Raw genomic sequence first — 15585 nt, 5'->3', positions numbered from 1 at the left:
AATCCTCGACAACTTCTCCTAACAGACTAGGCGAAGTTGTCATAACTTCGCTTGCCACCAAGTTCGCCTACATCCCAGGCGAACTTGTGTCAATCAATATTCAAAATCAAAACAAAAAATCTAACACGATTACAGACACATACAAAAGACTAGATACTGAACTACTGACATTATGCACCAACAGACTCCCCCTTGGCAGTAGCTTCATATCTCTATCTTCATTCTCGTGTCTGATAATCCCAAAAATCTCGTGTCACCCGTCTTCAAGCATGAACGCCATGTCTAACACAAACAGAGACCACCCTCTGGTACTTCTTGGCTTCATCTTTCCATGCAGGAATATAGAATATCTTCTTATCGTTGAGCACCTGCAAGTTAGCTTGAGACAAATTTACCAAGTGCATGGGATCATACACTCTCAGAATTTCCTGTTCATCTTCATCTTTCATAACCGCTTCAGCTGTTTGGCTATCAGCATACTACCACTTGAGATTCTTTAAGACATCCTTGGGCATTATCTTCATCGGCACTTCTTTTAAACACCGAACCGGCTTATATTTCATCACCATCCAAGGTTTACCATCAGCTCGCATTCCTCTTTCCTTATCTTCAACTAGCTTCCCTTTCTGAGGCTTTAACAACTCAAACTTCTTCTCTTTCACACTTTCTTTCCACACAATCTTCCCAATTATTCTGGCCATATTTTCATCACTCCTATTAATTAACCCCAATTTAGCCAAATCCTTCACCTCACACTCAGGCAAGGTATTGAGAGATCTCAACATCCTCTTAAAGTACTGAATCCCATCAAAGCGTTTAATCACAAATAACTTCAACTGCTCATCATACAGCCAGCAAATAATACCCTTCTTTGACTCAGTATACCCTTTGATATTGTAACTCTTTTTGAACATTGTTGGAACCGCTGGCTTCTTTGTCTTAACAAACCACTGAGCGTAGCCTTCTTTCCATCTCGGCTGTTCTTGCCACTCAGACTCATCAGACACATCCATATCTTGACTCACATTCACTTTGTCAACGTCTGGAATATCATGTTCTACACTGTCATCCACAATTTCACCTTCCTCTATCTCACTATCAATCACAATCTGTTCTCCTATCTTTTCAATCTTCTCAACAGTTTACACATCATCATCGCCCACATCATCATCATCAACCATTTCCTCATCATCCACAACCACGACGTCTTCACCACCTGATCCACCTGCCGTACCAGTTGACTCCCCCTGAGATGTGGAAGTCCCAAGAGTTTGTTCAGTTCTTGGCAACTCACCACCTGCACCTTTCGATGCATTGGATCATCGTCTCTATCATGACTCTTCTTTGTTCTGAACTCGTCGCCCTTGCAGCTCGTCTCCCCCTGAGATGCTAAGAACTGTTTTAAAGCATCAAAAAGTTTACCGTGCTCAACAAGGAGGGACGATTGGATCTGATTTTCTGCTACAAGGCGCTGGATGGCTTGATTTTCTGCTACCGTGCTCAAAAAGTTTTCCCAACGAAGTGTTTGCTCCGATAGTTCTATTGAGATCTAGAAGATTAAATGGGTTACGAACACCTTAGAAACATGAAGTTTATCGGGTGTTAAAAGGGTTGCATGAACTAAGTTACGAATCGGACCAAAGAGGCTACTGATTAACACCATTAATATGAATTACAGGTTAAACCGATCCTACACACCTTTAACAACGGACAAGAAATAGATAAAAGGAGTTCGATTCAAGGATTAAGTTCGCCGAGGTCGGTGTTTGGTTATAAGTTCGCTGGGCTTTGAAAGTTTGTTAAGAGTTTGACCAGTTGACCCCTTATATAGGTTTGAGAGTACTCAGGCGAAGTTAAGGTTAACTTCGCTTACCCTTAACTTCGCCCCTGAAAAACTTCGCTCCTAAACCTTTCCAGTAAGTTCGCCTAACTTAATTTACAAAACAGGACCTTATAAATTTGATCAAAATGCAACTGTCATTTAAGAACCAAGTAACCAAGTTTTAAACCACAAAACAAAATATGCAATGAAAATTTTAGTAATTAAATAAACGGGATCAAATTTCAGTCTTGACGAGAACCTGCATGTTTTAGAAAAGATCCAAACAGGAATCATACTAATTAAGTGGCTGTCACATAGATCCATGTTCAGCGGTATTATGACATAAAGAAACAGGTTGTAAGCAGGTATAAAACTTAGTATGGTTTTCATCGCTTCTGTGATACGGATTAGGTTCAATTAAGCTCAAAATTTAGATGGACATCACATGAGAGATTGTGATGCCTCCTATCTATTCTCAAAGCGTATTTGGCTTTCCCAGAGTCACCCCGAGTTGACTTCGACCCGTAGTGTTTGATTAAACAGTAAGCACACATAGATCTTTAGAGTCTTCTTCCCGTTATCTTTCTTGCCTCTCGATTGATATTTAAAATAACATAAGCTTCAGAAGGCTTAACAACATTTTTTTTAATAAAGACTTAAATACAGCTTCAAATTATAGACAACTGCAAGTCCCGAATCTGGATCACTGCAGGTACTTGACCCTATCTTCTCGGGAACCAGAACACTCATGGGCTCGTGTATGACTAGGTAATCACTTTTCTGCCTATCATTCGGAAAGATGTATATGGAGACATGCACAACTCAGAATGATTCTCCACATTAAATCGAGGAGATTTAGTTTGTATCACTTCTACTTTTACGCACCATATAAAGCTACCATAACTTACAATGGCTGTTCTAGAGTCTTTTAGGCCTAATAACTTCACTAGTTAAGCACACAGAATTAGTTTTTCTATCACTTTCCAAGGTTGGATCAATTTTCTTTTAAACATTGTATTAAAATTTCTTACGAAGTTATAGACTTGAAAAATTATATCATCTCCCTAAAAAAAATTTAAAATTCTATCGCCTCGATCAAGGCAAAGTCTTCAGGTAAACGGCTATCCTGAAGATCCAATGGATCAACTGGACCGACCACATACGAGTATGTGTCCTTCTAACTAAGTATGAACGACTGTTTTTCAGCGAAAGAATAAAAACCCATCATAAACCGCCCCGGTCACTTTCAGTATTTTGGTTAATGGCTATCCTCATAATCTACTAGTAGAAGTAAGGACCAAACATATCCAAAGATGTGTCCTTCAAACTGAAGCAACCGACATAATTCTAAGCGATAGTGATGTTTTTTTTTACTAGTAAAAACGAAAAACAAGGTTACTCGGGATTGATCATCCCGTTCAGCTCAATAAGATTTTGAAAACGGGATCGATCAAACGCTTTAGTAAAAAGATCGGCGAAATTATCCAAAGAATCAACATTTTCAAGCACAATTAATTTCTTCTCAGCACAATCCCGTATAAAATGATGACAAATTTCAATATGTTTAGTTTTGCTGTGTTTGACGGGATTGTTAGTTACTGAGATTGCAACAGAGTTATCAATACAAATAGGAGTTTGAGTGAAATTCAGACCGTAATCGCGCAATTGCTGTTGTATCCAAAGAACCTGGGAGCAGCAGTTCGATACTGCCATGTACTCTGCTTCGCAGGTGGAAATGGCTACAGAGGTCTGCTTTTTGCACTGCCACGACACCAATCTTCCTCCCAGAAACTGACATCCACCGGTTGTTGACTTCCTGTTCTGATTGCAACCTCCATAGTCAGAATCTGTGTAAGCTACCAAATCCAGTTCTCCCCCTTTCGTGTACCACAATCCCAACTTAGGCTTGCCTTTAAGATACCGCAATATTCTCTTCACTCCCTTCATGTGAGATTCCTTCGGGCTTGCCTAAAAACGAGCACAAAGACAAACTGCAAACATAATATTAGGTCTAGATGCAGTTAAATACATTAAAGAACCTATGATTGCTCAATATTGGGTGGGATCCACGTCTTCATCACTGTCAGAATCACCACCCAGTTTGTGGTTGACGCAAACTGGAGTATCAAATGGGGTGCTATCGTCCATCTTGAAGCGTTTGAGCACATCATAGACGTATTTCGTTTGATGAATAAACATCCCATCTTTCTTCTGATCTACCTGCAATCCCAAAAAGAAAGTTAGTTCACCCATGGCGCTCATTTCAAACCTCTTTTTCATGACTGCTTCAAATTCCTGACACATGGTGACTTTTGATGCAGCAAAGATGATGTCACCCACATAGACTTGAATGAGTAGAAAATCTCCCCCTTTTCTCTTGACAAACAGCGTGCTATCGATCTTTCCTCTTTCGAACCCATTCTCAAGCAAGTAATCGGACAAGGTTGCGTACCAGGCACGAGGGGCCTGATAAATCTGTTGTAGGGTTTGATAAATCTGTTGTAGCCCATATAGAGCTTTACTCAGTTTGTACACATGATCAGGAAAATCAGGGTCAGGAAATCCTGGAGGTTGTTCAACATACACCACCTCATCGACTTTACCAATAAGAAAGGCACTTTTCACATCTAACTGGAACACTTTCATCTCTTCGTGTGCAACAAATGCCAAAAATAGTCGAATTGCCTCCAATCTTGCCACAGGAGCAAACACTTCGTTGTAGTCGATTCCTTCTTGCTGATTGAACCCTTTTACTACCAGCCTTGCCTTGTTCCGTATGATTATCCCTTTCTCATCTCTCTTACATTTAAAAACCCACTTTGTACCAATAGCATTTACATTCTTTGGTTTTTCAACTAATTTCCATACTTCCATCTTCTCGAACTGTGCTAACTCTTCTTGCATGGCTTCGACCCACGAGCTATCCTTTAGAGCCATTTGATAATTCTTCGGTTCAATCTTGCTGATGAAGCAGGTGTACAAGCATTCATTTATGATCCCCGTGTCATTAATGCTTGAGTAAACACATGTGTGTTCATCCAAACTCCTTCTTGTTTGAACACCGTCAGACAGATTACCTATCACGTTCTCCAAAGGGTGATTTTTGTGAATTCCAGTAGTCTGAACCGGACTGACTTCCAGATTGTTTTCTAAATTCGAAGAGAGTTCATCAATGGGTGATTGATGTTGAGAGTGAAATGGATTGTAGAATTCTTCTTCAGTAGAGGCAGCAGGAGTATCAACTGCACTTGACGAGGAAGGTTGACTTTCATCATATCGCGGACGTTGCACAATATTTTCCTCCTCGTCATACAGAATCTGTGAAGCAAGTTTCTCATCAACTTCTGCAAAATCCAAGTAAGGCACATTAAAAGATTTGAATAGTTTATCATAGTCGAAAGCTTCAGCGGGTCCCGTGCTAGGCCTTGGTGATTTGTAAATCGTAATGTCAGTGTTACATACCACCTCAACCTTGCTGTTCAATAAATTAAAGACTCTTCTGTTGGGTGTCCCAACAACATATCCGACTAAAATACCTTCGTCGGCTTTCTCACCAAATTTTGAGTTTGTCTTTAATATCGAACATGGGGACCCGAAAGGTTTGAGACCATTCAAGTTTGGATTTCTGCCATGCATGAGTTCATAACAAGTTTTATTTAATCTTTTAACAGTTAAAACACGATTAAGGATATAACAGGCTGTGGCAACATCTTCAGCCCAGAACACCACGGGAAGTTTAGCATCTGCCAGCATGGTTCTGGCTCCTTCGATTAGCGTTCTATTCTTCCTCTCAGCTACCCCATTTTGTTGCGGAGTATACGGGGCGCTGTACTGATGTTCTATCCCTTTCTGTAAGCAGAACATCTCCATCTGGTAGTTCTTGAATTCTGTACCATTATCACTCCTGATGTGCTTAACCTTTCTCCCAACAATATTTTCAACCTTGGTAATCAAGTTAATTACCAACTGAACTGTCTCATCCTTTGTCTTCAGAAAGTATACCCAAGAGTATCGAGAGTAATCGTCGGTTACAACCAAGCAATATGACGTTCCACCTAGACTCTTTACATTCACGGGACCAAAGAGATCCATGTGAAGTAGGTCTAGGGTACTGACAATTGAGTTAACCTTATTGGAGTGATGAGGTTTCTTGTGTTGCTTTCCTTTCTTGCACGACAAGCATTGATCTTCAAAGTTAAAATTTTTCAAGGGAACTCCAAGCACCAGCCCATTCTTGACAATGTAATTCATTTTGCGAAGATGTATATGTCCCGTTCTTCAATGCCATAACTCTGACTCGTACTCAGTTGCCTTTGACAGAAGACATGACTCTTCTGTTGTCATCTCAGTTGACTTCATATCCATCACATACGTGTTCTTTTCTCTTGGAGTTTTCATCACCACCTAGGCCTCTGGTATCTTGAAACCAGGATAAAGAACGATTGCCTCGTTTTTAGTGAAATGCACAGTGTATTCTTTATCACAAATCTGAGATACACTCAGCAAGTTATGCTTCAACTCTTCCACAAAATTCACCTTCTCTAACTTCATTCTTCCATTAGTCACAGTTCCAATACCACTGATTCTACCTCCACTCTCTCCAGCGAAACTAACCCTTCCTCCTTGAACAGATTTCCAGTCACGTAATAATTTCTTGTTACCAGTCATGTGCCAGGAACAGCCACTGTCAACAACCCACAGATTGTTTACAGCTTTGTTTGACTGTTCCTGCACAATTAAAGAAATAGATTAAAATCTGGGGACCCAAGACCAGCACCGGCATCCAGTACTTTGGTTGCCTAAAGTCAGTTTGAGGATGGTTTATGTAATTTCTGAAAGGAAACCTTCTCGAGATTTGACTATGAGTCCATCCGAGCCTTAGTGAATTTACTGAATTACAATTGTTGGTTTGGTAGTTAACTGGGGAAAAATGAGACCGATTTCTTTGAAATCTTGGATTAGTCCAATGTCTGAAATTTGGTGAGTTCGCATTCTTACCAGTGTCATAATTAATATTCCTTTTATTCTCAGCTTTCGGAGGCCTCATACCTCTAAATTTTCTCTGATTTAGAGGACAATCAGCAATAAGGTGTCCTACTTGATTGCATCTGAAACAACTTCTGTGTTCAACTTTCGTCTCAACAGTTGTTGCAGATGTTGAGGTTGCATTACTACCCGTTTGTCTAACATATGGTGGGACAAACGGATTTAGGGAAGAATTCTTTTCATCAGGCTTATATTCCTCCCCACGTTTTAGTAACACTACCTCTTCTTTTATCTCGCCCGATTCGGATGACTTGTCCGAATTTGATGAGACAGAGCTAGGGACAGAAATCTCAACCTTAGAAATTGACTTACTCGTTTCGCTCTTATTAACTTCAGGTTCTTTAGTCGAAATTTTGACTGGAACTGTCTGACTAATCTCAACATTAGCATATTGCTGATTACTAGGATTATAAGTATAGTTATTGTTATAAGGTGGTGGAACTTCAGATAATCCAATTCCCCCTTTGTTAACTGGGGAACGTTGAACACTTATGATGTGATCAAGCATTGCTGAAGAATTTCTAAATTGTTCAATTTTTCTGTTTAGTTCCACCACTTTTACCTGGTAATCAGATATCTGTTTATCTTTTTCAGCAATTAGTTTGGTTTTTTCTTCTAACACTTCATAACTAAGATCAATTACTTGTATTTTATCAGCTAGACTGGCTTTAAGACTTCTGATATCCTTCTCACTAGCTTTTATTTTTACCGAGTAACTGTTTTCTCTAGTTTTAGTGTAGTGATGATCTTCTTTTAACGTTTTAAATTGTGCGTCCAAACTAACAAACTGATCAGTTACTGTTTTCAATTGTTCAGACATATTTTCACATTGTATACAATGAAGTTCAGAACTTACCTCAGAGAGCTGATCGTTCACTTCTGCCATATATGCTTGATTTTCTCCCGTCTCCCTCTCACTTCCTCCCGTTTCGATGTTTACCAAATTAGCCTGTTCGAACACTTCCTCAACTTGTATATTCCAGTTGTATCCACCATTATGTCTAGATACCATAGCCCTATTCTCACTACCTCCCCCATTCTGTTGTGCAGGCCTGTTCTGACTTCGTTCGACTCTCTCATTTGTACATTCCTTAGCAAAGTGACCATTCTGTTGATAGTTGTAACATCGAACCTTTGATTTATCAAACCCTGGTCTTTCTCCAACAAACTTTTCTACCTGTTTTCTTCATGAATCTCTTTACCCTTCTTACTATCATAGCCATCTGCCACTGCAGATCCATCTCCTCCAAATCATCAGCATCGATCTGATCATAGTCTTCATCCAAAGTTGCAGGGTCGACCATTTTACCTTTGATGTAGTTCTCATAAGATGTAATGAAGGATGCATATAGAGCAAACTGTTGTTCAGCTGATTTAACACTCATGGGCATCTGTGAGTAATTGTAGCTTGGAACATTTGACGAGAAATTTCCAGTTGTGGCTTGAGGTTTTGAAGGATTACTACCTCCTCCTACGAAACATACGTCACCATCCATATTGAGAATCACATGACCATTACGAGTTGAGTTTGAGTTTGATTCTCCCTTTGAGTAGTAGGCAGAGGATTCTGATTTTGAACTTGAACTTGGAGTGACTTTCGCACCATACATTCCCGGATCCTGAACCTGATCAGTTGGTGTCTCCTTCCGAACCATGTTAAGTTCAAAATTTCGTAACTTATTGACTGCTGTTTCCAAATCAATATTGGCAAAGTCTTTATCCTCTCTCATCAAAACCGTGTACATTTCCCATTTCGGTGGAAGAGCATCAAGCAGTTTCTCTACTATCTCATCTTCTTTATATTCAATGGAGTAATTACTAAGTTCGGTCATCAAGTGATAATATCTTGTGATGATATCGTCAAGTGATTCATTTTTCAAATACTTGAATACAGAGAATTGAGTTTTTAGCAGCTTTGTCTTGGAAACACGTATCCCCACATTACCTTCATATCTATTTTCTAGTGCTTCCCATAGCTCTCTAGCAGTTTTGTACTTCTTGAAGGTATGAATAATCTCTTGTGGAAGAGCCATTGTTATTGCTGCATGAGCTTTACTTTCTGCCTCATACATTTTCTTTTCCTCCTCTTCCATCTTACTGTACTTCTTAATTTGATCACGACCTTCAAACAAGGATGTTGGTGGAATGTATCTGTCTTGAATGCAAACCCACATCTTAGCATCTTGATACTTCACATACTGTTCAAACCGATCTTTCCATGCAACGAAATCGGTACCCTTAAGCATTTTTGGAGCTTTAGTTGCTGAACCGGCTTAAACCTCCATTTTGACCAGTTCTGTAAAGTTTATTGAAGTCATAGTTGAGAGGAACACAACTTGAAATACAAAGAAAGTATATTTTTTTTTTATTTTTGTAAACAGTTCTCAGGTAGCGAAGTTATTATAACTTCGCTTGAGGATAAGTTCGCTTGAACTCAACTTCGCTTATACTCAACTTCGCCTGACAACTTAACTTCGCTTAACTTCCTAACTTCGCTGTTGACAACTTCGCCTTCTCTATAACTTCGCTTAAACCTTATAAGTTCGCTTAAACCCTACGTATTGTGACGGCAACTTCGCCTGATGAACACAAGGTTTTTGCAGGTTTTAATTGGACGTATTGCGAGGTATGCGAAGGTGTATTGGGTTTATATTTGATGGTGGGATATGGGCAAGACACAAAAACTAGGTATTTCAACATAAACTCGTTCTGCGAATAGTCGAACGGAACGATCTTACCACCCGTGTGATAATCCCGAACCACACAATCACAAGCAAATGCTTTGATACCAATTGTAGGTTCCCAGCCGGATCTACACAGGAGTATCTCGTAACACGAGGGTGCGGAATCCCCACGTAATACAATACGGGCGTAAGATATAAGATACGTTGAACCGATAAGCAAACACATGTTACAATACTAATAAACACGTTTGTATTGCAACACTTCAACACGTGATATCAATGATCACTTACACGTTCTGGAAAAAACTTAACCAAAACAAAGCCGAAGTGAGGATATATAATCCTCGACAACTTCGCCTAACAGACTAGGCGAAGTTGTCATAACTTCGCTTGCCACCAAGTTCGCCTACATCCCAGGTGAACTTGTGTAAATCAATATTCAAAATCAAAACAAACAATCTAACACGATTACAGACACATACAAAACACTAGATACTGAACTACTGACATTATGCACCAACAGACACTTAACCCTCTAAAACTTTATATAATTTCGTTTATCTTCTATAATTCAATTACATTCCGATTTATTTTAAATACCAACGAAACTTGGCATGTTACACGTTTTGATGATAACACGTGTTCCGGGCCATAATGACTTCATTTACGCATTCTAAAACGGTCCAAACATGATCATTCGTCTCATCTCATTCCAAACATCTTGCTTACGTTCAAGTTTACATTTTTCTTACATAGTAAGGTCTGATTTGCCTTAGTATCGAATCCTAGGGCAACCCCACCTAAAACTTAACCTTTACATCTAAAACGTATCTTTTAGGGTTTAGATTTGGTTAAAATATGTACCATCACGAGATCTTAGACGGATTTCTTTTTGTTTGATGTTGCTTCGAACACGAAATCCAACATTTCTTCAACTCAGATCTAGGTCCGAAATGATAAGAGTGTTTTGTGTGTGTTTTTTAGTGTGTTATGAAAGCTAGGAGATGGAAATGAGGGTTTAAGGGTGTTTATATACCCTTAGGCCCAGGGATCTAAGACCCATCACTGTCCCTTATTCCAATTGTCCAACCCCACACCCTGTTATTTTTATTTAACTTAACTAAATAATAACGCACCATTAAGTAAACGAATTTTTGTTATTTATTATTATAAAAAGTAGGATGTTACACTTCACTGTTTATCGTTAATTTTTTTTTAATATTTATTTTTAAACTTAAAATTATTTTTACATATTAAAAATAGGTTAACTAATTTACAAAGCTATTACATTTTTAAAAACATGTAAACTTTTATTTATATATATATATATATATATCCTTATAGCTAAATTTATTTTTTCATACTTAAAAATCATATTTAAAAATATGTTAACTTGTTTACAAATTTGTTGCATATTTAAAAACATGTTACTTCTTTAAACATATGTAAACATATTTAAAAATACGTTAACTTATTTACAAAGTTGTTACATGTTTGAAAACATGCAAACTTATTTAAATAAATAAATAAATGTGTATATATATACTATATTAAAATACATATAGGAAGTGCAAAATAGTCATTTGACCAAACTCTTAAAAATAAGAGTTTTACAACACTTATAACATAGTGTACAAGCCATAAAGCCTTGAATCCCCTTTCAAAACTCCCACCTCCTTTTCAAACCCTAATCCAATTCAAAATTCAAACCAAACATCCGTCTCTCTTTATGTATCTCTGTATCTCATCTGAGGCGAAAATTCAAATGCACTCTCTTTCTAGATAAAAGGCAAAGCAGATCTAGAGAAGAAATTGATAGTTTAATTGTAAGTCCGGAGGTTGACGAAAATTGGTAAAATACCGGCGAGGTAAGCAATCGCGATGGTGGTTCTGGCAGTACATGGTGATATAATTAATAGTATCCAGGCGATGAGGCTGAGAGTTAAGTAGGCACTTTGCAAGTCATCCCTCTCTGGTAATCTTTTGTTGTCTATGTATCATCCTTTTGTTGGAAGTCCTGAAAAGTTTATTTCTAGGGTTTCATGTACCAAGAGAGTTTATAATTCACACTGCTTCAGAATTTTAAAAATGAGGTTAGGGCATGTAATTCATTCCTAATTGCTAGTGAAGGAAAGCTAATTATTTAACACCAAAAATACTTTCTGTGACCCTAGCTAATCGCTCGTTAATAGCGGAATAGGTAATTTACATCTACTTGTAGTGTTTTAGATTTCATTTATAACCGGATAACTTTCAAAATCATATAGAGATCATTTTTGAAATATTTCCCATACCGTGAAATCTATAATTGGACAAGACAAATGTTTTCAAAGAATGAGAGCATCTGAAATGTAAAATTCGAAGTATGAAATTTGATGGTGAAACTAGACTAAGTGAATCCGTGTATTGGTGTCGAACAGACATAAATGTTGGGATGAAACGTCGCAACTTGGTAGAGGAGTTAGCGTATAACCGCCTTGGTTACCTTGGGTACCAATTTTACTTTGGTAGTTGTCCCAACAGCTACCGAATTTCCTCAACCCCTACCGACTATCAAAGTCACTACCAATCTTTAGAGTCACTACCTGATTTCAAATTTCCTACCGAACGACATTAAATTTCAATGATCTTTTCTGATTTAGTACCATTTCAAACAGCCTTTTCCCTTCCATGCCAGGGACGTTGTCACTAGGACTGCACAAGTGGCCAACCCCTTGTTGCCTCTACTCCTTTCAACTGCCAAATAACATACAGAGGTTTCTCAATACCGAAGTCACAATAGTCTTGGGCAGGTGTGCACGCAACAACTCCTAACTTGAAATAATATATATTGTGAATTTTAATTTGATCTACAAGTAAATCCAATATACCATGGACCAAGTCAATGATGTTTGGTTTATAAAACAATTGATCACATATTGAAGTGTAGCACCCTAAATTTAAAAACAAATTTAATACATGATTTAGTGCAAAAAATGGTCTAGAAATCAGAGGACTGTTCATGAAAGAAAGCGACAGATACGTTGATATTGAAGGGTTGATAGGTCTAAACAAACCACTATTGATTGCGAGTTGGGTTATAGTCTGATGAGCGGAGAAAAGTATATAACCAGAGGGCTAACAGGTCTGGAAATCGGAGACTGTTCACAAAAGAAAATAAATAAGAAGACAAGACCAGGTTACAGATTAAACCGAAAAGTGATGTCTGCGAATCGTGCAATTTCTAACTGTAGATGACTAATGTGGCTGCAATCTAGTTCCATAAACACAAAAAAAGAACCAAACTGATAAAAAAATATGATCTATTTCACTTTAAATTTTGCTATACCATACAAAACCACTCAAGTTTAATTATTTTTTATTGCCCAGGAATTGATATAGGATAATGAATTGCAAAAAAAAAAAAGAAAGAAAAAAGAGGATCAAAACATGTGCAATTGATCAACATATTTCTTCTTATTAGATTTGATTGATACAAACTAATCAAAAGTGTTATATATACAATTTAGATCAATTACATTAATCCGACTACTAAAACTAATTACAACTGAAACCTAAGTTTACTAACCGGAATTTAAATTAATCGGGATTAAACCCAAACATGAAAATAATTGTCTCGAAATCTATATATCAACACTAAAACTAGCTTTATAAGTTATCCGTTTCCATTTCACTGAGAAGATTGAGCACTTATCAGATTCATTGAGTATCCGGATGTCACAAAACTAGCGCTCTCCACAGGATTTCTTTGAGGAACCGCATGTCTAAATCAAGAAAAAAAGAGTTAGAGAAGTGTGTGTGTTTGCCATTGTAAAAAGAAAAGAAAAAACTTACCATAGACTTTGATTTCCTTTCTCCACCCTTTGGAACCTGCTTACTACTACTAGCTCCTCCCAACTGCTGTAAAAAGCAATGAGTATGTTATAGAATTTGCTCAGTTATATTATGATTTATTTAAAAGCAATAGTACCATTTCGAATAAATAAACTTTTATTTTGGCTCACCTCCTAGTCACCGTATCAATATTGAGAAATCTGTCTAGGACAGAATTGACATTAGTCAACGCACTCCTCCTTTTCCTCTTCCTTAATTCCCCGTCAATTCCCAAATCAATCTACAAATTAACAAAGCTACACAATCTAGCATTTTGGAAGAAGATGGATCTTAGTAGTTAAAAATATTCAACATTTATTGTTACCTTAGGAACAATTTCATCGCTGCCGAACTCCAGCGTTGGGGTTGGATCCAAGTTTAGGTGAGGATACAAGAATCTAAGTACAGTTGATTGAAATTTCTGGAATGAAAGAAATGAAAATGTCAGATAATCATAACCACTAATTGCGTAGTTTGATAGAAAGAACAACTGCTTACCAACGTGTCACTATGATTTTCAGACATTGATGACATGTCCTCGATGATATTTTTAAACCCCATTTTCAAGGGGATTGTATCAGCTCCCGCACCTGCACAAAAAGAAAATTAACTCTTTCTCAAATAGTATTTGATAAAAAAAAGCTTCACATGAAAAAAGAAACTATTACCGCTTGCAGTTTGTCGTTGATTATACATATATATATATATGTGTGTGTGTGTTTTCTTAGCAGAAATAAATGATAAAAGGCAGATCAATAAGAATCACGGTCGATTTTACCTAAAAGTTATAAAAAAATTGTGGTTATTAAAATAGGATAAAAAAAATTTTCCTAAGCAGTTACTTTGACATCCAAAAAATCAGTTCCAAAAATTGACTTCGAGTTTTAGACTCAATCTCAATACCTGTTATATATATATATATATATATATATATATATATATATATATATATATATATATCTTGCTCAAAGTTTCAAATTATCTTCAAAAATGAAATTGATCTAAGTGGTTAAGATTAATAAAATGATTAATTTATTAACAGTTACCTAACGAGATGTCTTCTGAAATCCTATGAACAGTCACCGATCGCTTTTCGAAATACTGCAAGATGATACAGATCATTCTTCAATACCAATTCTAATTGAATAAAAGTGATTAAAAGAATTTAAAATCAAGTTATACCAATTTTGCGAGATCATCCGGAGGCCTGTTTTCATCAAACATTCCGATGGCTGCAGTGGTGTGTTGAATATCTATTACCCGACGAAGAAAATAATAAAGATCAGTAGGGTTTTATAATAGTTAGTGGTGTTAAGCTACAAATATATGATATCTTTGCATTTAATTGAAATATTCTGATTCATTTTTCATTATAACCCCTTCCTTTTACTCCTATTTGTATATTTCAACATATCTATCCGTTCATATTTTAAAGAAATTAATGCTATGTTCTTTTTCTTTTATTGCGTAACTATCTTTTAATATGCATAGACGAGCAAGAACACATATGTTAATTATCTAAAAACTACTTTATATATGCTTACAAACTTTGTAACTTTTCCGTATCTATGAACTAGTGAAGCTATTAAACCTCAACGACTAAACTTGTCGGATTTGAGTTTATATATGTGGCAACGATCTAGCTCAAGATTTGTCTCATCATTTGGCAACTTTATCTATGATGATTAATTTCGATTCTAACATTGTCGGATTTGAGTTTATATATGAGCTAATTACTAGTGTTTTCTAATTAAAATTAATTAATATATTCGTAAGAGTATCATTTGAAGTAAGATTGCACTACTAGAAAAATATATGAATCTTACTGACTGATGAATCAAATGGATTATTAATACAAAAGTTATTCATAAAGTCGTCTAAACAACAACCATATCCAATAAATCCTGTATGTAAGGTCTAAAGTCCGGAGAGGATATGATGTAGGCAAACCTTTTCTCTATAGAGTACTGTTTTCAAAGAAACCCCAGCACTAGTATAAATTGTTTACAACCCATGGGCCCTAAAAATCAAATAATCAATAAACTAAGTCACATCATTCTGCAATTTCCGATCAAAGCCATCCATAACAAGACAAAGATCTTAGATATTCATAAAATATTTCAAACAAAGTTCTCTCGAGGATTCCAAAAAAAAATGCAT

The 15585-nt window shown here is 36.8% G+C and overlaps 1 long non-coding RNA gene across 1 annotated transcript; it reads right to left on the bottom strand.

Annotated features, from left to right (window-relative positions):
- Nucleotides 1–13171: 13171 nt before the first annotated feature.
- LOC143592007 (uncharacterized) lies at nt 13172–13912 on the bottom strand. The gene is made up of 3 exons (XR_013145830.1): nt 13751–13912; nt 13557–13666; nt 13172–13316 (listed from the first exon to the last, which is right to left on the bottom strand). It is a non-coding gene; the product is annotated as an uncharacterized LOC143592007 (long non-coding RNA).
- Nucleotides 13913–15585: the final 1673 nt, after the last annotated feature.

This window comes from Bidens hawaiensis, unplaced genomic scaffold (assembly GCF_021521415.1).
Source record: "Bidens hawaiensis isolate Kalapana, Puna unplaced genomic scaffold, B.hawaiensis_p1.1 tig00040262_1, whole genome shotgun sequence".
Classification (NCBI taxonomy): Eukaryota; Viridiplantae; Streptophyta; class Magnoliopsida; order Asterales; family Asteraceae; genus Bidens; species Bidens hawaiensis.
The sequence above is the reverse complement of the archived record's forward strand: the minus strand, read 5'-3'. Positions and strand labels throughout refer to the sequence as shown.